The sequence below is a fragment of the Oryctolagus cuniculus genome, chromosome 2 (genome assembly GCF_964237555.1).
Source record: "Oryctolagus cuniculus chromosome 2, mOryCun1.1, whole genome shotgun sequence".
NCBI classification, from domain to species: Eukaryota; Metazoa; Chordata; class Mammalia; order Lagomorpha; family Leporidae; genus Oryctolagus; species Oryctolagus cuniculus.
In genome coordinates this window covers 180,358,116-180,383,474 of record NC_091433.1, presented here as the reverse complement: position 1 = coordinate 180,383,474, position 25,359 = coordinate 180,358,116, and positions in this window count along the sequence as shown.

The following is a 25,359-nucleotide window of genomic DNA, read 5'->3' as shown; positions in this document are numbered from 1 at the left end:
CTAAATCTATGACATTCTCCCGGAAAGCCAGAAAACAACCTCAGTCTCACCCGTAGTTACAAATCAAATCTGTTTGTTGGAGAGTAACACACAAAGTAAGTTTCATCTATACAGTGTATTCCAGAAACTCTTAAAATTCTGTCAAGCCCTTTTATTTTCAAAAAGAAAAAATATCATTTAAAAGGAAACAAGGGAGAAAAACAAAAAAAAAAAATGGAAGGCAAGGAGAAACTAAAGAAATGCAATATATAGTTCACTGCTGGGCAAAGAAATTAGAAACTACACATGGGCATAATGCCTGTTTTCCTTTTGAGCCAATTATAAGGCCCTGGGATTTTCTTCCTTTTGGGACTCCAATTCTCCTTCTTGGCCCTCTGTCATCAGGATGTCTGGGATTGGTGTGCTCACCCTGCACCCTCTGCCTCACCTGCTCTCTTTGATCTTTTCTGTACGTGAAACCCAGGAAGAGATGGCAGGTGAAACACTGCGAAGGTTGGAAGTCAGACGCAATATTGCTTCCATCATTGCTTGATCCCTCTTTTCTTCCCAAAGCTCTATTTTAGTGCCTCCTGCTCATGAATCAAATGTTTTCTGCTTCTGAACCACATCATGCACCTGCCTCAAGCGCTGCTTAGATTTTCTCTCTGGGGTATAGTTTGTGTGAAGCCCACTGAGTTGAAAGTCCTACAGCATTTGCTCTTCCTCACACCTGGAAGGCAGAGCTGCAGCCGACCGTTTTGTATTCCAGCCGCTAAATGTTAGAAAGTCAGATGGAGACAGCAAGTTCAAGGTCTGGCCGCATTAAGCTTTAGTATCACAGTGCAGCACACTTCTGCTATCATTGGTGAAGCAGGAAACTAGCTTTAGAAACATTTTACATTTAAGACATAAGAAGAGCCAAATCTCTAAGTCCTCAATTTTATTCATTCACCAGGCCAAAATCATAAACCTTGTCCAAAAAAAAAAATAAAATAAAAAATAAAAAACCCTCTTGTTCTGAGGCCCTGTCCAAATGAAAGGGCAGAGTTTTCTTATGTTTACAAGGAAGCTGAACATGGATTCATTCTGCTAGAAGAATACAAATGTGAGGAAGAAAGGCCTGGGTTGATATGGCCAGTTCATTGTTTTGTGAAAAGGCTACAGAGATGATAGCACAACAGGGAATTTAGCTTTGATATGGTAAAACATTTATTCTGAAACCCAAAATGTAGAAACTCAAATAACAAGATTTTTTTTTTCTCCAAGCCCCATAAAATGGTAACTGGAGAGAAAATGCTAGCCTAGTAGAAAGAGCCAATGCTTTATATTAATGTGGAGGAGCGAAGTAGAGATTGGCACTGGCCAATCCTTCTGGCTGTAGGAAGAAAGTCTTAGGTCTCTGAGCTGAAATTTCCTTATCAGCAGCCTGTGGTGAATGCCATCTGACTTTCAAGATGATTGCAAAATTTGTCAAATATCTAGGACATATACTTAATTTTGACCTGAGCACCAATACATTTCTTAATGATGTGCCTTATGAAAATCAAAGACATACTTGCCCCTCTAGAGTTTGGTGTGCTGAATGACTTAGCAAGATTCAAAGAGTTACTGGAAGGTAGCTCTTTGCCAAGCTTGACGAATGAATGTATTATTACTTCATTACTTCATTCATTCATTCATTTACTAAATATGAACTGAATTGCTTGGCAGATTTGCAGCATCTAGCTAAGAACAATTTAATGGTAATTCATCCTCCTAGTTCACACAATAATAGAATTATGCCGGCGCCATGGCTCAACAGGCTAATCCTCCACCTTGCGGCGCCAGCACACCGGGTTCTAGTCCCGGTTGGGGCGCCGGATTCTGTCCCGGTTGCCCCTCTTCCAGGCCAGCTCTCTGCTGTGGCCAGGGAGTGCAGTGGAGGATGGCCCAGGTGCTTGGGCCCTGCACCCCATGGGAGACCAGGAAAAGCACCTGGATCCTGGCTCCTGCCATCGGATCAGCGCGGTGCGCCGGCTGCAGCGGTGGCCATTGGAGGGTGATCCAACGGCAAAGGAAGACCTTTCTCTCTCTGTCTCTCTCTCTCACTGTCCACTCTGCCTGTCAAAAAAAAAAAAAAATAATAGAATTATATTGAGATGCCTGGATTAACTTAAAAACCTCACCTAAAGTTTCTGCTAGCACAAGTTACAATTATGCCATATATCTTATATAAATGCATGCCAAATTAACTTGTATTCCAGGTAATGTCATAATAAGATAATGAAAACTTTCAGAAAAGTTCTATGAGCATGAAGAAAAGATGAAAATGGTTTTATTTAATGATTGGATGAAAATAAGACCTCACATCCTGTTGGGCTCTGCCCATCAGCACAGCTGAGTTCCGGGCAATTAGGCGATTACAAACTGAAGAGGAAACTTTGAGAACTCATTACTTTTTCATTAGTAAAATTAAAGGGAGTTATGATGTCATGAGGAAGACTGCCCCAGCCTTGCAGAGGCATATTCCGACAGGTCTTGAAGTCATAGGGACTTTCGGTCTTACCCTCAAAGTAGACATTACGAAAACATTGGCTGTGTGTAATCTCCATTTAATGAAAGGCCACCTTCTCTGAGAGTTTTTTCAACCAGGCATTTTTAACTACTGCATCTGCTCTGAAATTGCATCTCAGTAATCCTTGCTTTCCTCATAGTCACTCTTTCCCAGGGGCTTCTTCCAGATAAGCTGTAGTTTCTATAATTATTGATTCCTCTCAGGAAAGGCTGGGTTAAAAGCCACCAGTCTACCAATGAGTGCTCCTGTGGAACCTTTATTAATTGCCCAAGGGAGCTCCATTGAACCCCTTAGAGTTGTAAATTTCATGCTTACAAGAATCTCTTCCTCTTCCCTAATTTTACATGCCAGCTCACCTGCCACCTTGCTCTTATTGCCAACATTGACATTTTAGCTTTGACTCTATTCAGGGCTGGAGCAGAATGGCATGGAATAAATTCAATTCTTGTCTCAGTTTTCCTAACACATTAAGACTGTCACCCTCTTTTAGTGTGTGTTCAATCAGCATCCCTTAGGTCTCCATTTCTAATTGTTTGGGCAATGTATCCTCTAGTGCCTTTCACCCTTAGGTTATTGAAAAAATGGAAAGTTTCTCTCCCCTGAGATCTAGGGCAGCATTGTAATGATGGACAATGAAATGTGTGAGGACAGCCCAGAGTCAAACGATTTACGTAGGATAAAAATAGGGAACTTCATAGTGTTTCTTTATCTGGAAAAGCAGAGCAAGCACTATTAATAAAATTTACCTGTATAAAATATGCACACCTTAATGAGACATTAGACATTTATACACACAAGACAGAAGCCAATGGAGTGAGCTTCATAGTAAATGCAAGCCCATGGGCTAGCTGAATGACCTCTATATGAACCTTCTTTTTTCCATTTCTAAAGTAAGGATAATAATTCCTGTTAAACCCTATTTCAATGTTGCTGTAGGAATCAAATGAAAATGCATTAACAAGTGAACTGAAATGTGAAAAGCGTAACCAAATGGCAATTCAATAATACTATTAGATCTTGAAATTTGTCATGTTAGAAGGGGAATAGGTATGGCCAGAAAAAGCAGATTTCCTTCAGGAAAATTAATTACTCCTCATTCATACAAGGACTTGCACATTGTTGACAGGCAAGAAAGATGCATTGAGTCGAAATCCAAGTCAGTGATAAATAAATGTGAAACTCGTTTAATAATTATGTGACCATAAAAAAGTGGTGAGAGTTAAATGATGCTGTGATCTGAATGTGCCCTATCCAAAGTTCACTTGTTGAAACAGAACACATCCATGGGATGGCATTGCTTATTGCAGTTCTCTGGAAAATGATTAGGTCTTGAGGGCAGAATCCTCATCAGTAGAACTGAAGAGAGCTCTTGGACTCCATGTGTGGATGCATAGAATGTGCTACCTTTGAGGGATGAGCCCTCACCAGTCAACAGATGTGCTGATGCCATGATCCTGGACTTGGTAGCCTAAAAAAATGACAAGCAATCAATGCCATTGTTTATGAATCACCCAGTCTTAAGTATTTTGTTATAGCAGCCCTAATATACAAAGACCATGAACAGAAGCCTGACACAGTGTCTGGCACATATAGAGTGCCCAAATAATGGGTTTAGATGCCAGTTTGTCACAGGAAAAGTCATATGATCTCTTTCACAGTATGACCTAGGAAGACAAACATGGTTAGATTTGTTATTAGCTTCTAAGACATAGTTAAGACTATTATTTCTGCAATTTTTAGGATTTAGCCCACTTTGTTCACTTTGTTAGTCAATATATTCAATCAACTGATTATATGTTTCACATATTGAAAATATGCAATTTAACAAAATATGCTTCCTAAACTTCTAAATTAAGGAAGGCTTTGCTACAAGCAAAGCACCTGAACTGTGTATTGAATTTTTAAGTTTGCAGTGAATATCAGTTTTTTAAAAGGGTTGTAATTCACAAATCAATTGGGTTGAAGTTTGCCCTAAAATCCATGTCCACCAAAACCATGAAACATGACATTATTTGGAAATAATGTTTTTAAAGATTTTAACAAATACCATAAAATTGTCCTGCCGTGTGAATATGAAAGCAGAGGTTCGAACAGGTTCCAACTAGCTAAGGATCATCAAAAGCTACCAAAAGTTGAACCTCAGACAACATATGTCCCTACCAATATCTTGATTTTGAACTTCTGGTGTCTACAATTATGAGAAAATAAATTACTGTTGCTTGAAGTCACAATGCTGTGATAATATGAGATGACAACCATAGGCAATTAATACATATTTTGTTACCAGGAAGTGGGTTGCTTCTGTAACAAATATCTGACATTTGTAAGTAGCTTTGGGATTGGAAAAGTAATAGGGATTAGAAGAATTTGGAGATTTCTGGTAGAAAAAGTCTATGTTGTACTGAAGAGAGATTTGATAAAAACATGCATAAGAAAGATCTGGTAAAGGTTTATATGGAAGTGAGGATCATGGTAGGAAAGCTCTATTGTCATAGAGAAATTATACACACACACACACACACACACATACACATCTTGTCATGAACTGAAAAATGGTAGGATGTGAATATTAGAGGTGCTTCTGATGAGGTAGTGAACAGAAATTAGCACCATCCTATTAGACATTGCAGGAAAGGTGATCCCTGTTGTAAAGTAGCAGACGACATGGCTTAGTTATGATACACAGTTGGGCATAAGGCAGAACTTGTTAGCAAAGAACATACATATTTAACTGAGGAGATTTCCAGGCAAAGCATGGCCTGATTTTTCCTTACAGTTATAGTAAAACGTGGGAGGTACACTGAGGAAGGAACTGCTAAACAGGAACCATCAGTTTAAAAATTGTGAGATTCTTGATATACCCAGATTTCAAAAAATGTTAAAATTGGAAAATTCACACTGCTGAGAAAGCATGCTTTGGAAAGAATGAGAAGGATCTGGCTGGACAATGTTTTGTCAAAAAGATTAGGTTTTACAACTCACTGATCTAACCAATTACCTTAAAATAAATCTGAAATAGAGATGGGGTTATCTGGAAAAGATCTCCAGAGAGTCATTTTGCCTAGTGGTCTAGATCTTGTTGACTGATTCAGACAGACCATTAGGTACACATGAAATAAACACTGAGTACCTAGACTTACAGACAGATAGAGATAGGATGAAACAAGAAAGGTGGTCAGACTTTCAAATTTCTACAGGCAAGGAATCAATTGTAGAGATACTCAGCTTTATCATCTTCTAATGTTCTAGGGAAAAGAGATATGATTTCTTTTTTTATTTATTTATTTTTTTTTGACAGGCAGAGTGGACAGTGAGAGAGAGAGACAGAGAGAAAGGTCTTCCTTTACCGTTGGTTCACCCTCCAATGGCTGCTGCGGCCGGTGCACCGCGCTGATCCGATGGCAGGAGCCAGGTACTTATCCTGGTCTCCCATGGGGTGCAGGGCCCAAGGACTTGGGCCATCCTCCACTGCACTCCCTGGCCACAGCAGAGAGCTGGCCTGGAAGAGGAGCAACCGGGACAGAATCCGGTGCCCCGACCGTGACTAGAACCGGCTGTGCTGGCACCACAAGGTGGAGGATTAGCCTAGTGAGCTGCGGCGCCGGCCTAAAAGAGATATGATTTCAACAATAAATCCATGGGTCCAGAAGGCAAGGCCGCCTCCACTCCACTCAGGTCCAGAGAAAGGAGAAGTAAATCACAGAGGATTATTTTCAGTCCATGAAACATACAGGAGCTTGCAATTCTGGGTTTCAGACATGCTTGGGACCAGGGCCAGCTCATTACTTCCAATATCTACCTTTTAGAATAGGAATGCTATTCCATGTGTGTCCAGTCATTGTGGTTTGGTAGCGGATAACTCATTTTCTAATTTCAAATTTTCTAATTTCATAGATAGAGATTTTTACCTCTGAATAATTTACATACAAAGCACAACACATACTGAATTTACATGACTTACTTGGTTAAAAAAAAACAAAAATTGGGGCCTAGTAAACTGATACTATTTATATCAGGTGTAAGACTTAAGAGTTGATGCTGGAATGGGTTAAGACTTTAAAAGTATTGTACAGGGCTTTTAGTGAGTTCCACGCATGGCAAAATCATGAGCTTTGGAGATTCAGAAAGTAGTAATTGGTTTAGTGTCTTCCCAAAATTCATGTTCACCCATAATCATAGGACAATCTTATTTGGAAACAAGATATTCAAATAGTTAGACATCATGTATTATCTTGGATTCAAGTAGGCTGTGACACTTTGACTTGGGATTTCAAATCTGCAAACTGAGAAAATAAATTTCTATTGTCTGAAGACACCAAGTTGGTTAATCAGTGGTGGCTGCCCTGAGGAAAATGTATGCCTCAAATCAGCCTTGTAAAGTTTATATCTCAAGGTTTAACTGTGTTAAGAAACCTATTCAGAAACACCAAAATATTTTCATCAGGTGTTGGCATTATGGTGCAGTGGGTTAAGCCACTGTTTGAGATACTACAACCCCTATCAGAGCACTGGTTTGTCTCTGCTGTTCCACTTCTGATTCAGTTCCCTGCTAATGTGCCCAGGAAAGCAGTAGCAGATGACCAAGTGCTCAAGGCCCTGCTACCCATGTGGGCGACTCAGAATTCCTAGCTCCTGGTTTCAACCTGTGCAGTCCCATTTTTTGTGGCCATTTGAAGAGCGACACAGTGGTTGGGACAACCCTCTCTATGCCTTTAAATAAAAAATATTTTTACAAAAATTAACAAAAAAGGGTAACAGCATTGTGTTGCAGTAGTGAGTTAAGCCAATGCCTATGAGACTGGAATCTCATATGGCGCAGGTACAAATTCTGGCTATTCCACTTCTGATCCAGCTTCCTGCGAATTCACCAGGGAAAGCAACAGATATGCACCAATAGCTTGGGCCCATGCCACCCATATGAGAGACCCAGATGGAGTCCTAGAATCTTGATTTTGTCCTGGCCCAGCCTCAAGCCATTGCAATCATTTATGGGGTGAATCAGTGGATGGAAGATATCTTTCTCTTTCTCTCTCCTCTCTATCTCTCTGTCTTTCTCTGTCTCAGCCTTTCAAATAAACAAAAATAAACCTTTAAAAAGAAAATTTTAAAAATGCATATTTTCATTTCCCCATGAGAAACCTGATAGGCATTAATAGCTCTCCTCCATCAGGCTTCCCTTACCCTAACCACTGGCAGAGTCCCCATCTCTCTCTTTGGATTGAACAGTCTGGACATTTCAAGTAATTGGATTCATGCAATCTGTGATATTTTGCTTCTTGCTTACTTTATATGTTCTCTTAACTCTGCCTTACTGAGCACAAAATATGTATCAGTACTCCATTCTTACTTACAACCAAATCATACATTGTATGGATGTGGAACACTGTATCTTTTCACCAACTGATGGAAAATTACGTTGTTTGCAGAGTTGAGCTATTATAAATAATTCTGCTTATGAGTATTTTTTAACTTTTATTTAATAAATATAAATTTCCAAAGTACAGTTTATGGATTACATTGACATTTTCCTCCCCATAAATTCCCTCCCACTGACAACCCTCCCATCTCCTGTTCCCTCTCCCATTCCATTCGCATCAAAATTCATTTTCAATTATCTTTATATACAGAAGATCAATTTAGTATAAATTAAGTAAAGATTTCAACAGTTTGCACCCACACAGAAACACAAAGTGAAAAATACTGTTTGAGTACTAGTTATAGCATTAATTCACATTGAACTACACATTAAGGACAGAGATCCTACATGAGGAGTAAGTGCACAGTGACTCCTGTTGTTGACTTAGCAAATTGACACTCTTGTTTATGGTGTCAGTAATCACCCTAGGCTCTTGTCATGAGTTGCCAAGACTATGGAAGTATACTATGGAGTATGCCAACTCCGATCTTATTTAGACAAGGCCATAGTCAAAGTGGAAGTTCTCTCCTCCCCTCAGAGAAAGGTACCTCCTCCTTTGATGGCCCATTCTTTCTACTGGGATCTCACTCGGAGAGAACTTTCATTTAGTTTTGTTTGTTTGTTTGTTTTTGCCAGAGTGTCTTGGCTTTCCATGCCTAAAATACTCTCATGGGCTCTTCAGCCAGATCTGAATGCCTTAAGGGCTGATTCTGAGGCCAGAGTGCTGTTTAGGGCATCTGCCATTCTATGAGTCTGCTGTGTATCCCGCTTCCCATGTTGGATCATTCTCTCCTCTGCTTATGAGTATTTGAGTATAAATTTAGTGTGGAGATATGCTCTCCATTCTTTGGGTTATTTCATTAATAATGGAATTGCTGGATTATATGCTAAGTATATGTTTAAATTCTTTAGGAACTGGTTAACTGTTTCCAGTATTGTTGGATCATACTATCTTCCTCCAGCAACATGTAAGGTTCTAATATCTCTATATCCTTACCAGCACTTATTATTTTCTGTTTACTGAATAGAGTCTTGGGTACAAAGTTGTCTATTATTTTCTTTTTTTCATGAATTTCCCAATTAACTAATGATGCACTATCCCTATGCATATTGGTTATTTATCTTCTTGAAAGAACATGTATTTATAGCATGCAATATTTTTAGTCAGATTATTTGCACTTTTATTGGTGATCTAAAAAATTTCTTCACATATTTTCACTACTAGATCATATCAAACATGTGACTACCAAATATTTTTTCACGTTATGAGGATTATCTTTTCACTTTCTTGATGGTGTCATTTTGTTTTATGAAGGACTATTCATATTTTTGAGGGGATTACTTTTGTTCTTTATATGTTTTAAAGATTTATTTATTTATTTATTTGAAAGGCAAATAGAGAGACACACCAAGAGAGAGATATGGTCCTGCTACTGCTCACTCCCTAAAAGATCACAGCAGCAAAAGCTGGTTCAGGACCAAGCCAGGAGCCTGGAACACCATCCACCCAAGTCACTTGTGTGGATGTCAGGAACTCAAGTACTTAAGCCTAATTATGCTTTTGAAGTTATATCTAAGAAGCCATTGTCTAATACAATGTCACATGCATTTTTTTCTTCTGGATTTTCAAGTAGTTCCTCATACTTTAGTATTTAATTATTTTTGAACCAACCTGTGAAAATGGAGGGGGTGATAAAGGGATTTACTGTGGATAAATAGTTGTCCTGCTGTATTTGTTGAGAAAATTATTTCCTATTGACAGGTCTTGCACCCTTGCTGAAAATCAATTTGTTATATGAAGATAATTCAAAAAGTACTTAGGAAAACTTGCATTATTTTTATCTTCATTTTCCATGAAGTTTTTGAAGCCCTCTTTTTTGCTTTTCTTAAAGATTTATTTATTTATTTGAAAGACTGATGAGGGGAAGAGGGAGGGGGGAGGGAGAGGGAGTGAGACAGGAAGGAAGGAAGGAAGGAAGGAAGGAAGGAAGGAAGGAAGGAAGGAAGGAAGGAAGGAAGGGAGGAAGGAAGGAAGGAAGGAAATGAAACAATCTTCCATTTTCTGGTTCACTCCACAATTGGCTGCAACAGCCAGGGCCACACCAGGCTGAAACCAGGAGCCAGGAGTTTCTTCCAAGTCTCTCACATGGGTGCAGAGGTCCACACACTTGGACCATTTTTTACCGCTTTCCCAGGTGCATAAGCAGGGAGCTGGATCTGAAGTCAAGCAGACAGGATTCATACTGGCACCCATATGGGATACGGGCAGAGCAGACAGCAACTTATATAACTGAGCCACAGGGCTGTCCCCTTGAAGCCTTCTTCTAGGTTTATGAATTCATTTCCAGACTCTCCATTCTACTAAATGATCTGTTTATTTATACCAGTATTAAATTACTTTGATTAGTATAACTTTGTAGTAAGCTTTCATATTTGTATATCCCAGTCCTCCAACTTTATTCTTCTTTTAAAAAATTCAATATAATAATTCTATATGAATTGAATTTCATGTAAATAATAGGAATACCTTGTTAGTTTTTTAAAAAATATTTAAGATTTTGATAGAGGTTATATAGAGTCTATAGGTTAGTTTGAGAAGCATTGACATTTTAATAGTATTAACTCTATTTCATGAACATGGAAGACTATCCAGTTTAATAGGTCTTCTTTAATATCCTTTGATGATATTTGTAGCTTTCTATATATCAGCTTTTAATTTTGTAAATTATTTATAAAAATGTTATTAATTTTGCTAATATAGCAATATTGTAAGAAATTGTATTGTTTTCTTGATTTTATTTTTTGAATGTTCTTTGCTAAGTATATATGAATACATCAATTTTTTTAATCTACAGCCTTGTTGAACCTGTGGTTTTACTTTCAATAGTTCTCTCTGGTTTCTTGTGGATTTTCTTTTTACAGGAAAACAGTTCCAAAAGTTCATGGAAAATGGAATTAAAAGATATATTTTTGGTACAAAAATTTTTGAAATCCATGCATAGCTTTTTTTCATAATAGATGTTTTGTATGAACTTTCCGAAGATCCCTTGTTAAATCACATTATTTCTAAAACAGATGAGTTCTGGTTCTTCCTTTCAATTTTGGATGCCATCTTTATCTCATAATTCTCAAATATCACTCTTTTAATCTATCCACACAAAAATTAAAATGTAAATCCAATCACCCACCTCACACCATATCTTTTCAATTTTCTTAGGATACAGCCTCACATAATGACTCCCATCTTCTTCTCCAACCTTATCTGTCCTGAAGATTGCTTATCTATTCATTTATTTGAGGGACAGAGAGACATATAAAGACACAGAGGGAGAGAGAGAATTCCCATCTGCTGGTTCACTCTCCAAATGCCAAAAATAGCTAGGACCTGAGGCAGGGATGTTAACCAGTTCTCCTCGGATGGGAGGGACCCAAACTCTTGAACCCTCACTGGTGCCCTCTAGGAGTGTGTTAGCAGCAAGCTGGGTCAGAAGCTGGAGACATTAAATCTGGACATTTCAATGCATCACACAGACAGTCTTAGCCAGCACCTCAACTGCTGGGCTGAACACTCACATTTCCAACCAAATGACATCACTCCTCTGGTAATTTCATAACATAACATACCCATCCTGCTCCCGTATCTTTCTTTCTCATTTATATCCTTATTCTGGAATGTTCACTCACACTCTTTTCAGAAATCCTTCTCATCCCTCTTAGTTTCATTCATACTAAATATTACATCACTGAAGAGTCATCTTTGATTACTCATTTATTTATTTTCTCTTAAAACCTAATGGTTCATCATCATACATCACATCTGCAAACTTTGGTTTGTGTTTATTTTATATCTTACTTGTCCACCTTGGAAAGAGTTCTACAGTGTTTTATCAAGATAAATTCAGTTTCTGTGGCATGGTCAGAACATATGAAGCAAATACAAGTTAAAAGAATAGGGCAATTAATAGATCTATTTGTTGTATATCTAAACAGACAAAATATGTATCCTCAGAACATTCAGCATTAGAGGGATCTGATACCCAAACATATTGATAAAATTTTGTTGTACATGAAACAGACTGAAATAATAACGATGAGAAAGTACAATTCCTTATATTTGTCTGATATTTTATGGGCTATGCATACCATGAAAGAAAATTAATGTTGACAGACTTGCATTTTATATTCAAATGAGATTTTTTTATCCCTTCAAAGACTGATCATTTCTGTATATTGTATTTCCACTGATGGTGTAATTGTCTAATTGGTAATTTTTTGTTAATATCAAAGCAAATTAGCAGGACAAAAACGAATGGTCTCATTACTTCATTTCATATTGGATTTCAGTCCAAAAATAGAACTCCTTCCAGTTCTCACTGGTGGTAAGCATCCACCACCACTGCATCTCCTCTGCAGTCTCCTCCTAACACAAATCTTTATTCACAGATAACTAGGGATATTCAGCATTTGAGGAGACAGGAAATAATTCAAAAGAAAATATCAACAATGGAAGAATTAATGACAATCTCTAAGGAAAACAGATGTCAATGAACAGAAACAAACTTTATAAATAGGAGTGAAGTGGACCTCTTGTGATATGATTGTCATTGTTACCCTTGTTAATACTGGTGAAACTGTGGTCTTCCTAATTTTTACTTGTTGAATATTATGATTAGTGGTGAATTAAGCCTGCGATTATAGAGGCGATAAAAGTCATGTCTTTACACTAATTAATGAAAAGAAAGGAGGGAAGAAGAGTGTTGAGGAGGGGAAGGAGGGAGGAATGGTTGACTTCTTAGAACTGAACCCCTGAGGGTGCCAGCGCTGTGGCGCAGCGGGTTAACGCCCTGGCCTGAGGTGCTGGCATTCCATATGGGCGCCGGTTCAAGACCCGCTGCTCCTCTTCTGATCCAGCTCTCTGCTGTGGCCTGGGAAAGCAGTGGAGAATGGCCCAAGCCCTTGGGCCCCTCCACCCACGTGGGAGACCCTGAGGGGGCTCCTGGCTACTGGCTTCAGGTCCATGCAGCTCCGGGCCTTTGCGGCCAGTTGGGGAGTGAACCATCACATGGAGGACCTCTCTCTCTCTCTCTGCCTCTCCTCCTCTCTCTGTGAAACTCTGACTTTCAAGTAAATAAATAAATCTTAAAAAAAGAAATGCATGAAATCTGCTCTGTTTATATAAATAAAAAGAAAAATATATACTCTTAAACAAGAGCAGACTACTTTAAATAGATGAATCTGAGAACCAAAAATGTACTTATATATAGCTACACAGGTATATGAAATTACTGTAATGTGCTATACAATAAATATGAAATACATATTTGATAAGTTGCTTCAATTTTTAAAAAGTGGATAATGTCAATTCTTAAAAATGAATAAAACTCAAAATAGTTATCTGTAAAATATAGTTAAAATGAACTCCTTGGAAAGTACAGGGAAAAAGGAGAAAGCAATACAAGAGGGGAAAGTAAACTTCGTGAGAAGGCAGACACCGCATCTCTACCTCTTCCCAGGAAGAGCTCCAGGATGAAAACCAGCCATAAGGGAAAGCAGACAAAATCACAGAAGTAATGGATCCCAGAGAAAACGCTGTCGCATTTGAAATATCCACCTTCTTTGAAATGGCACCAATTAAAAATCAAAACTTAAACCTAGTCATTCCAGTCACTATTTTTCACACTCCAAAGATAAAAAGACCATTATAAAAATATTTTTCTTTTTCTTCACCTGTATAAATTTTATTCTGATTTTATTCATCTTGAGGCGTCTGGGAATTAGCATTTATTGATTGATCGATATTTTATGGTGCTATCTGAAACTTTATTTTTTCTTTTTCTACTTTTTAAAATTTAAATTTTAAATTAGTCCTTATCAGCTTCAGTGTGATTTGTAGATACAATTCTAATAACACAATGATGTTCCCACTTCCATCATATCCTCCTTCCTTATCCCTTTCTTTCTTTATTTTTTGAGATAAAATATTTTAAATTTACATTACAGCGTAAAGGCTTAATACTTCACTGAATAAGTTTAACAAGTAAAAAGCAAAAAGACCATATTGGGAATACAGACAAATGCTATAAAAATAATTGAATGGAAAAATGACCATTTCACCCCTATATAATAAATTTTAAGGTATTTTCACATTAATGTAGTATTAATAGAAGAGAATGTATTCAATGCAGTTCACAGATACAATTCTAAGAATATAATGACACTCTTTTTGTCTCCCCTTCTTGCCTCCCTCCCACTTACCCTTCCTCTGTGGTCCTCTCTCCCTGTTCTTTTTTTTTTTTTTTTTTTTTTTGACAGCTAGAGTTAGACAGTGAGAGAGAGAGACAGAGAGAAAGGTCTTCCTTTTCCATTGGTTCACCCCCAAAGTGGCCGCTATGCCGATCCGACGCCAGGAACCAGGTGCTTCCTCCTGGTCTCTCATGGGGTGCAGGGCCCAAGCACTTGGGCCATCCTCCACTGCACTCCCTGGCCACAGCAGAGAGCTAGCCTGGAAGAGGGGCAACCAGGACAGAATCCGGCATCCCAAAGGGACTAGAACCCGGGGTGCCAGCGCCGCAGGCGGAGGATTAGCCAAGTGAGCCGCGGCCCTGGCCTTTTAAATACAATTCTAATAACACAATGATGTTCCCACTTCGATCACATCCTCCTTCCTTATACCTTCTTTCTTTATTTTTTGAGATAAAATATTTTAAATTTACATTACAGTGTAAAGGCTTAATACTTCACTCAATAAGTTTAACAAGGAAGAAGCAAAAAGACAGACCATATTGGGAATACAGACAATGGCTGTAAAAATAATTGAATGGAAAAATGACCATTTCGCCCCTATATAGTAAATTTCAAAGTATTTTTCACGTTAATGTGATATTAATACAAGAGAAAGGATTCAATGCAGTTCACAGATACAATTCTAAGAATATAATAATACTCTCTTTGCACCCCCTTTCCTCCCTCCCACTTACCTTCCCTCTGGGTCCTCTCCCTGTTCTTCCCTCTGAGTTTTCTTCTTCCTTATCTCCTTCTCCATGACACAATTGGTTAGCACGCAGTACTTACGAAATCTTTCACAAAGAAGACAATTTACTTGATCCAGACTATCAGACATCTAATCAAATTGGTGGATTTACAGAACAATCCTATTATCAGCATTTTGATGAGAAACATTTCCCAAAGACTCCTATGACCAAGCAAACCTTCAACTGGCACAAAGTATTGGGAACAAATGAAAAAGAATTTGGCTCTTTCTTACCTTTGTAATTTTTGTTTAAAAATAGTTCAAATGATACAGAAAAGTATAAAGAGTTTAAAAAGCACACAAATATCTAATAATTTTAATATTTTGCTAGGTTTACTTCATATACACATGTGCACAGATATATATCATTTTTCTTGAAAGCAGGATTGAATTTATTAAAACCACATAAAAGAGGATTTGTGACAAAGATGATAAAATGAGAAAAAAAAGCTTGCTAATAGGTAAGGGGTAAATACCAAATAATTTGGCACCTGGCATTTCTGCTTGTTATATATGATATATAAATTATATATGTTTATATCTTATATATTTTAATAAACTTCCACATATGAAGAGAAGACATATGGTACTCATTTTTCTGTGTCTGCTTTATCTCAGTTGGAATAATGGTTTCAAATCCCATTTATTTAGTTGCGTATGTTGGGCTTTAGTTCTTTTTTTGGCTCAGTAATACTCCATTGTGTAGATATACTGTATTTTCTTTATCTTCTCATCCACTGATGATCATCTAGTGTGAGTAGCACTACTGTAACCATAGGAGCGCAGGAGAATCTTTCCTATGTTGACTTCACTTCCCTTGATATGCTTCCCAAAGCAGGAGAACTGAGTCACGTGTTAGAAGAAATGTTTAGATTTTTAGAAATCTTTACATTGTTTTCCATAGTGATCGTATTGAAGGTTCTACCAATTGGGCAGAAGATTTCTCTTTAAGAAATAACTTTTTCTAATGTAAAAAACAAAAATGGAACATTTATTCTTGTCGCAAAAAAATAATAACAGATATGTAATGCATTAAATAAAAATAGTTCCACCCCAATCATATTTCTCCGGGCTGAATGGAAAGAGCCTTGGTGAGACCACCTGGCACGTCTGGAAACTACACTCCTACGGTCTTTGGTCCTCTTGACTGTGAGTGGACCTCAAATAAATCACAAGGCCATGGGACCAGTGCTGTGGTGTAGCGGGTAAAGCTGCCTCCTGAAGTGCCGGCATTCCATAGGATGCCGGTTCAAGACCCAGCTGCTCCACATCCTATTCAGCTCTCTGCTATGGCCTATGAAAGCAGTAGAAGATGGCCCAAGCCCTTGGGCCCCTGCACCCACATGGGAGACCAGTGGAAGCTCTTGGCTCTTGGCTTCGGATCGGCACAGCTCCAGCCACTGGGGCCAATTGGGGAGTTAACTAGCAGAAGGAAGACCTCTCTCTCTCTTTGTCTTTCCTTCTCTCTGTGTGTAACTCTGACTTTCAAATAAACAAATAAATATTTTTAAAAAATCACAAGGCCACATTGGTCAGCTTTCCATCAAACTCTAGCTATCTAATAGCTCTATACTGGCCGGGACCTCCTTCATCTACAGTATACCCCATCAGGTGTCCAGTACCCCTGTTCAGGTAGTGGTGGATATCTTTTATTTCTGAATATGCTGAGAATTTGTCATAGATGTCTTCTTCAGTGGCTTCCTCAAAAACTCCAGTAACAAAGAGAATCCAATTTTCAACAGAGGGCTGCAGTCTGGGTTCCTTGCCATCCTGTCCACAGGGTCATAATCCTCCGACGTAGGCACCCTGGCTCCTACTCCGCGTTTCCTTTCATTTGCGGTGCTGTTGTCCACCATTCCCATCCAGAGCTATATCTTCGTGCCAGGTTGCAGGAAGACCCAGTGTGGCCGTTCTGTTGCCGGAAAGTGCTCCCCGCACCATTTCCTCTAAGCGGTAACCTTCAATAACATTAATTCACAGTGTCTTCCTTTTATTTAGTTCTGCAGAAAACTTGATTGGAATTTTTAAATTGATATCACATATGGAATGTATAGTTTTAGAATCAAACTAAGGACACAATAAAAACTCAATTATAGATACAGGAGAGAATGTAATGGTATAATCCTTGATATAAAATAATAAGATGGCTAAGAAAAATGGGAAAGTATTAATGAGAATATGAGTAAGAGAACACTAAGTGCCCTAATTCTGCATCTTTCTTAAGGGAAAAAAAACAAGAGATTCTGTCTAAAGAGTCTGGAAGTAATTATTTAGATTTACTTTAATTTATGGTGTCAAACAAAAGGCAAATGAAATATTTAGCAACTCACACATTTACAGTAAACATTGAGGGATAAAATCAGGAAGTGTGGGTATTCAAAGGTATAAATATAATGTATTTCTAATTTTCATTGTTATTTCAAAAATTCTACTCACTGATGATATATCACGAACTAGAAATTCACTGCTTAAAGAAAAAAGATAAACATATAAACAAAACAAAAAGGGTTAACTACTTTTATTTGTCTCTTGAGAATGAGATTCTGTTTTGGTAAAGAGGATAGGTTTTCAATTCAAATTTTTTTTATTTTTCTTTGCTGCATGGATTATATTTTTACCCAAGTGCATATAGTAGCTCTATAACTAGCATATTACCACATTGATAGGATAATTTAAAACTATTTACCCTGTCCTAATCTCAATTTATTCACTGTTACTGGGTTTGAATAAATCAGAACTACTCTAATAAATAAATCTATCCTCAAAGAAAAAAGACCCAGCACCAGAGATTATGCAAAATGTTGTCTGTTACCAGGAACTTTCCTAATAGTGGCTGCTCAAAGTTGTTAGGCAAGGCAGGGTGAGGCTGTGCAGTGCCGGCCTTGGTCACACTCACACTCACAGTACTGCTGACACCTTAATGGAGCACATACTTTTTTTTTTTTTTTTTTTTTTTTTTTTTTTTTTTTTTTGGACAGGCAGAGTTAGACAATGAGAGAGCGAGACAGAGAGAAAGGTCTTCCTTTTTCCGTTGGCTAGCCCCCAAATGGCCGCTATGGCCGGCGTGCTGTGCCAATCCGAAGCCAGGAGTCAGGTGCTCCCTCCTGGTTTCCCTTGCAGGTGCAGGGCCCAAGCACTTGCGCCATCCTCCACTGCCCTCCTGGGCCACAGCAGAGAGTTGGACTGGAAGAGGAGCAACCAGGACAGAATCCAGTGCCCTGACCCAGACTGGAACTCAGGGTGCTGGCGCCGCAGGCGGAGGATTAGCCTAGTGAGCCACCACGCCATCCAGGAGCACATACTTCTCAGCAAACTACAGACAGCTTCATGGAGAATACTGGTTTCCTTGCTGCAAAGTGGTTTTTCCATTTCTAGTCTTCTCCCAAATACAACTTGTACTGGCCTCAAGCAACTCAAGCGAGCATGGAGGTTTCAGCTGTTTATCTTCCTCAATTGCTCCACCACTCCCCTTTATATTCGTAATCCATGAAGTGACTGCATTCTATACTTCCCTTGTGACATCATTTTATCAAACAGATGAAGGCTATCATGGATAAACCAACAGGGCAAAGCACTATCTGCATGAAAGCTAAAAAGAATTTAGCCTCAAGGAGCAAATAGTCCATCTCTGATACCTAGGAAGAAAAAATATAGAAGATGCAATGATGGAGTTTAAGATGTTTCTGATTCACGGGGATGCACCAATTTCTGCTTGAAAAAGTAGACCTCAGTATGAATAATGGTAAGTCACTGTAGCATTTGTATATGCAATATTCATACTTTTTATACCATAAAAAGCATTCAAGGTTTCTTGAAAATCTGGGCTTTGTATCCCCAGTAACTTAAAGCAGTGTGTGCTGTATCTGTTTGAACAAGCTTCTGATTCCAAAGGGAATTCTGAGAGTGAAACTATTGGGAGACTTCTAGTTCTCAAAAGTTCTGTTTTGTAGGGCACAACACTCATGAATCAGATAAATGATTCACTGTTCAATCTCAGATAACTTAGAGCCACACATAGTGATTTCAGCATCATCTGTTCTGTTTTGCTGATAAGTGAGGAACCAAAACTAAATTATGTCCAATAATATATCTGCCACCAAATTAACTTTTTTTTCCTAAAGCCATCTCCACTGTAGTACCAGGGTTGGGAAGGCTACAACCATAACCTTTGGGTACATGCTGCTTAACTGCAAAATTGGAATACAGTTAAATATATTACATTTTGTATTTTAAAATATGACTTGCACAAAAAATTCTGTATAATTATGAGGAAATAAATACATCAGAAAAGTGTACAATCTTGGAACAAAGTTGTTCTTTAAAGATTATTTATTTGGATGGCAGAGTGACAGAGATAAAAATGAGAGCAAGAGTGAGAGAGACAGAGTGAGAGATCTTCTATCTGATGGCTTATCCTCTGAGTGGCCGCAACAGATGGTCTGAGTCAAACCAAAGTCAGGAGACAAGAGCCCCAGCCTGGCCTCGACCATTGGTGGTAGGAGCCCAGCACTTGGGCCATCCTCCATTCCTTTCCCGGGCACATTAGCAGGGAGATGTGTGAGAAGCAGAGCAGCTGGGATGAGAACTGGCACTCTCATATGTGATGCCAGTGTTTCAAGCAGTTGCTTAACCTGCTGCATCACAATGTCAGCCCTGAAGCTGTGGCTGCATAAGTGGCTTAAATCCTGATGCAAGAATATTACTAAGTCTAGTAAACAGCATTGCCAATCTGATTGTAATCTAAATTGGGATCAACTCAAATACTTATCTTTCATTCTTTAGCAATTTCCACTATATCAGATATCCAAAACTTGAAATAGTTTATAGTTCTTCATCTTAGGAAATCAAACCATCTAATATATCCTAATAACATATTAATTATATTCATCATATAACCATAAATATCATAAAGACAAAATGTTAAATCTTTCTTTTAAGAGCTGAGAAGATGAGACTCAGAAAACAAACATATGTGGCAAGGACTATAACACACACACACACACAAAATGGTCCAGGAAAGGCATTGGAGCAGAGTAGGTTAAACTCTATCTTTGGGTGTCCATATTCCTATCAGAGTGTCAGTTTTAAGTCCATTCTACTCTGCTTCTGACCCAGCTCCCTGTTAACATGCCTGGGAAGCATCAGATGATGGCTCAAGTATTTGAGTCCAGCCACATACATGGAAGACTCAGACAGAGTGCTTGGCTCAGGGCTTCAGCCTGGCCCAGACCCAGGTGCTGCAGCCATATAAGGACTGACCCAGTGGCTAGAAGATCACTCACTCACTCACTCTGCCTTTCAAATAAATAAATCAATATCTAAAATAGAAAATGGCCCAATGACCTAAGAGATTTTCAAGACTGGCTTGAGCTAAAAGGAAGATATGGGGCTGAGGGACACCACATCCGTGGTTCAGCGATCCACAGCACATACCATGCTGCCCTGTGCCCACCACTCCTATTGTGGCTGACAAGTACCTCCAAAGCCAGTTTGGAATCAGCTGTCAGTTTTAGAAGAGCACTTTGGGGTTTAGATGGTCAAGTCTCAGGGCTGTGTCCACAGGATCCATAAACACCTTCAGAAGCCACCAGTCTGGAGTTAGGACCACTGATCCTCTGTTCTTTGTTGTGATGTATCTCAGTCCCATGTTTTTCCATGCTATGCTGTAATCAAGAATCTTCCCTGATTTTATGTGAGGATGCTAGCTAGAAACAAGTGTATAAAGTATAAGCATTCTGCTTTGGGAACAGTGCCAAACAAACCTCACAAGCATAAGAAAGTAGTGATCATTTTTTTTTCAAAGCAGACTTCCCAACCTGTTCTACTTGTCTATCAGCTACCAAATCTGAGAATGTCCATTTTTCTATGAAATACATATGAACTCCACTCTTTAATGTTTCACGAATGATTGAGTTGGTCCACAAATTAAATAATGTAATCTTAGTGTGTGCTTCTGAAGTGGTCTGTACCTAATCTGTGGACATTCGTGAAACTATATATAAATGTAAACCACAAAGTACAGTAATCATGCATGCGTAAGACACTTAGTTTCCTTCTGCTTTCTCTAAAGTGACCCACACTGAGAAAATTGCTTAACATGTACAAGGTAAGCCTCATTTTATAAGCCACTGATAGAGAAGCTGCGGTAACTAATTAGCTCCAACCAGTGCAAGTCAAACTGTTATTTAAAAAAATCTGAAAGTTAAACAGAGGTTCATTACTACCCAGCCATTGGCTCCCCCTCTCTGGGGAACGTGTAACTTGTAGCAAAAGTTTGGGCTTTGCTTGATTAAATTCCATTATGGGAATGGAATGAGCACTTGTGCCCAGGTCTGAAGGAACCTAGAGGTGTGCCAAGCAACCATTTAGTGGTGCGTAGAAGGAGATCATCAGGATATAGCATACTGGCACTTCTCTTCTTAATTCTATCTGAAGCACAGTGAGAAGCACCACCCGGAGGCGTTCGCTGGTCTTGATGGGTTCCTTTTAGACCTCATTGAAAAATTGCCCACCTGCATCTTTCTGTTCAAGAGAAACATTGTTAAACACATTTTTGCTACATTTAGTTCTTGTAAGGACCTTTCAAGGGAACCTAGAGTCTGTAATGTTTGACAGTTGGCAGTATGCAAATAAGGGAACCAAGCCAGTGTGTAAGCCAGGTTTCAAAAGACAGCTAAGACCAAGGCAGGCATAGCTTAGTAAAGAAGGATAAGCCTTGCAAGGACAAGCAACCAAATTTGATCCATCACCTGCCATTATCCCCCTCCCATTTATCAAACTAAATCTGTATTTGATACAGCCAGCAGTGAAGTTAGGGTGCTAATGGACAGAGCCTCTGTACAGGTCCATGGTCACTTCTACCCTCTTTCCATCTTCAACTGGGAGGAATGAGTTGGCATGTTTTAGACTTTCTGAACTAAATGTACTCATTATGTAAAATGTTTCAATCATTTGAAGTTTGCTTGATCTTTACTAATTGACTGAAAATAAGATTTCTAAACCATGATGTATTACATTTTATTATATCATTTTTAATTTAGCTATTCAACTCTGTAAAATGGTATACACTTACAGAAAACCATCTCACAGATTTTAGAGTTGGTATCAAGAGAATTCCCTTTTAATTCTGGTTCTTTCTTGCAATATCTTGGGTACATCACATAGGACTGGTATGGCCATCCCCATCTGCAATATGAAATATGAATACTGTCGCTCCCCGTCTTCCTGGAGGAACGACACAGGACCCTGCGTTGTTCTTTCGTCTGCTCGGCCCTCCCCGGGTTTGCTGCTGGTTCTTCCCGGGTTGGCTACCGACCCTTCCACCTCTGTGGAAGGGCGGTTCCCCCTAGCCACTTTCCCCACCGCCGGCCAGCTCTCTCGGGGGCTGCACAGGTGTTCCTTCAGATAGATGTTCCCCTTAGATGTTCCTGGTGCATGTTGTCTCTCTCCTCCTTTATATTTCTCTTCCACCAATCCCAACTCTGCTACCCACACGCCGAGTACGCTGCTCTCCTCCAATCAGGAGCAGGTCCTACAGTTTATTGGTTGAACTGGAGGCAGCTGTGTAGAAGCTGTTTCTCCCTTCTCAGCGCCATATTGTGGGAGAGCAGATGCATAGAATAAGTCTTAATTCCAGTAACTTAGTCTAGTCCGAGTTGCTCCCCACAAATACTAACTATGGCATGAACAAAGGTAAACAAGTGTCCTTGTTGCAAGAGTTTTCAGAATTTTCAGATGAACGTTGAAGTAAAATTTTAAACAAATCTTCATAGATTATTTACCAATGGAATAGAACATTTAGCATTTCCATTTTTTATTCTTTTTTGGCTATAACACATATAGAAATTCTATGGACCAATTTAAGACATGTTTGCCTAACCTGGGATTTCTTAATCATGGCACTATTGACATTTTGAACCAGATTATGTTTGTTGTGGGCCATGTTCTGTGCACTGGGAGATATACAGCAGCATCCTCAGCCCCTACTCGTGACAAGCTAGTAGCACGCCTCCTATCTCTGACCATGACAGTGAAAAAAAAAGTCAGCAGACATTTCCAAATGCCCCGCCAGGAGAAAAAGTACCAGCGGCGGAGCCACCAGACACTTGACCTTCCAGTGGCTTTCCAGCTGGCATATTCTCTGATGTTTCTGTTCAGAAAATCAAGTTTCCTACAGACTAAAAGCAGAAGAGGATAGTCATTAACAACACAAATTCTGAATTTAAGGTTTGTGATTCAATAGAAAGTTTACCTGTTTAAAATTCCATAGAAATTGGCATCTAGAAATTTTAGTTTCTACATATACACAATGGGGATAATAAGGACTACCTCATATAATTGTTAGGAGGCTTAAAAAAATAATGTTTGAAAAGCATTTAAGGGGCCAGAGCCATGGCACAGTAGGTTAATCCTCTGCCTGTGGTTCCAGCATCCCATATGGGCACCGGTTCTAGTCCTAGCTGCTCCTCTTCCAATCAAGCTCTCTGCTATGGCCTGGGAAAGCAGTAGAAGATGGCCCAAATCCCTGGGCCCCTACACCTACGTGGGAGATCAGGAAGAAGCACCTGGCTCTGGATGGGCACAGCTCTGGCCGTTGTGACCATTTGGGGAGTGAACCAACGGCAGGAAGACCTTTCTGTCTCTCCCTGTCACTGTCTGTAACTCTAACTCTCAAATAAAATAAATAAAATCTAAAAAAGCATTCAGTATAATGCCCAGTATATATAATACTGAATATCAACTGTCAGTTTTCTCTGTGTATTTATTAACCTTATTTATTTGCTAATTATTTCCAGCCAATTGCATTTTTAGCATACATCCCCAATAATTTCCATGTTCTTGCTAATTTTCTCTATGACTTCCTTGTAGTACTCTCACCCATCCATTCATAAACTGATTATTTTTTGTCTCATACTTTTCCCTTCTGTGCTAGGTATCTATCCCTCCAAGGGATATAAAACAACTCAGTATAAAGTGACTGGGTCTAGAGATTGTACTATAGCACTTTCAATGGAATTCTTGGGCAACAGAGGTATTTTAATGCAGGGAAACAAATGACTGTAGGTATTTTGTGTTTGTTTTTCAAGTAAATGAGGATTAATATAAAAATCACTAAAAGGGTGGAATGATGAAGGAGGGAGCTACTACTAAATTTGCTTTTCACAGACCTAGAGACAGGAAGTATCTGCTTAGTATACTACCACTACTGTCACCACTGCTGGCAGGGCCACAACTGCCACCATGCAGGCGGAGGGGGACAAACGAATTGGCTGAAGACACTCAGGCTGGGTAGAGCATGTTTGTTAGCCAGCATGGACACACAGAGTTGGGTCTGCTGTCCTAATCCCATGTGAGTGCCTTTAATTAGCAGAAATTAACCAATAACTATACTGCCAGCTATAAATGAGCTTAGGAAATATTTTAGTTTTTATCTTTTCAAATCTTTCAACTAGAAGAAAAGGTGAAACTGATGGCAATCTGTGTATCCAGCTACTTCACATACAAATACAGCCATCTAGATACACATTCACAACCTGCAACAATGATAAATGATAAGATCCACTTTCTCTGTAAGACTCACTTATCCCGCCCTTAAAGAAGAGACTGAAGCTTCCATCTGTGACTTTGTTATGCCTTTATATGGTCCATTCCTTATTGAGCCAAAATACCACCCTGAGATACTGTATAGCCTAAAGTCTAAACAAATGAAGTACCAAAGTATGAAAAACCAATAGTATACTATTTATAAAAGAAGAGAGGAAAAAGATATGTGCTTAGTATATAAAATATGTATGTATTAAATACGGAAGGTGATATGCAGAGCTACTGTTCTTATTTATGCAGCTGATAAAGAGGCCACGGTTTTAATTTCCATTTTTCACAACATAGTCCATGCTTCCTTTACCCTCAGCCAGCACATTAGATAGTAAACGGTCTTGTACTTCTTGGACAGCTCTAACTTTCTTCCAGAAAGAGTGTGAGTTACTTATTCTGAAGTATTATAACTCACTTTTCAGCTTTCCTGTCCAGATAAATTCTCCTGGCTCCTATTGTGTAGCAGAAAACCTCTTATCCTTTAATAACCAGAATCACTCAGTCCAGCTAATTCAATAACTGCTTTCCAATTTACTAGTCTACATGAACTTGCTCTAATGAGACACCACAGGCACCATTTTCTCTTTACTGGCATAATATTCACCTGAGTGTAGCCCTTGAATTTCTTGATAGTTAAGCCTTTCTTCCTTATGGCACAATTAAATTCTTGAACTCTTGAGAGCTCAAGGGATGAAGATACAGCTGGGTTTGCAGTATCTTCAAATTGTCAGAGAATCCTTTCTCGTACCCACTATCCCTGCACCTGGCCAAGAGTCAGGGCATTTT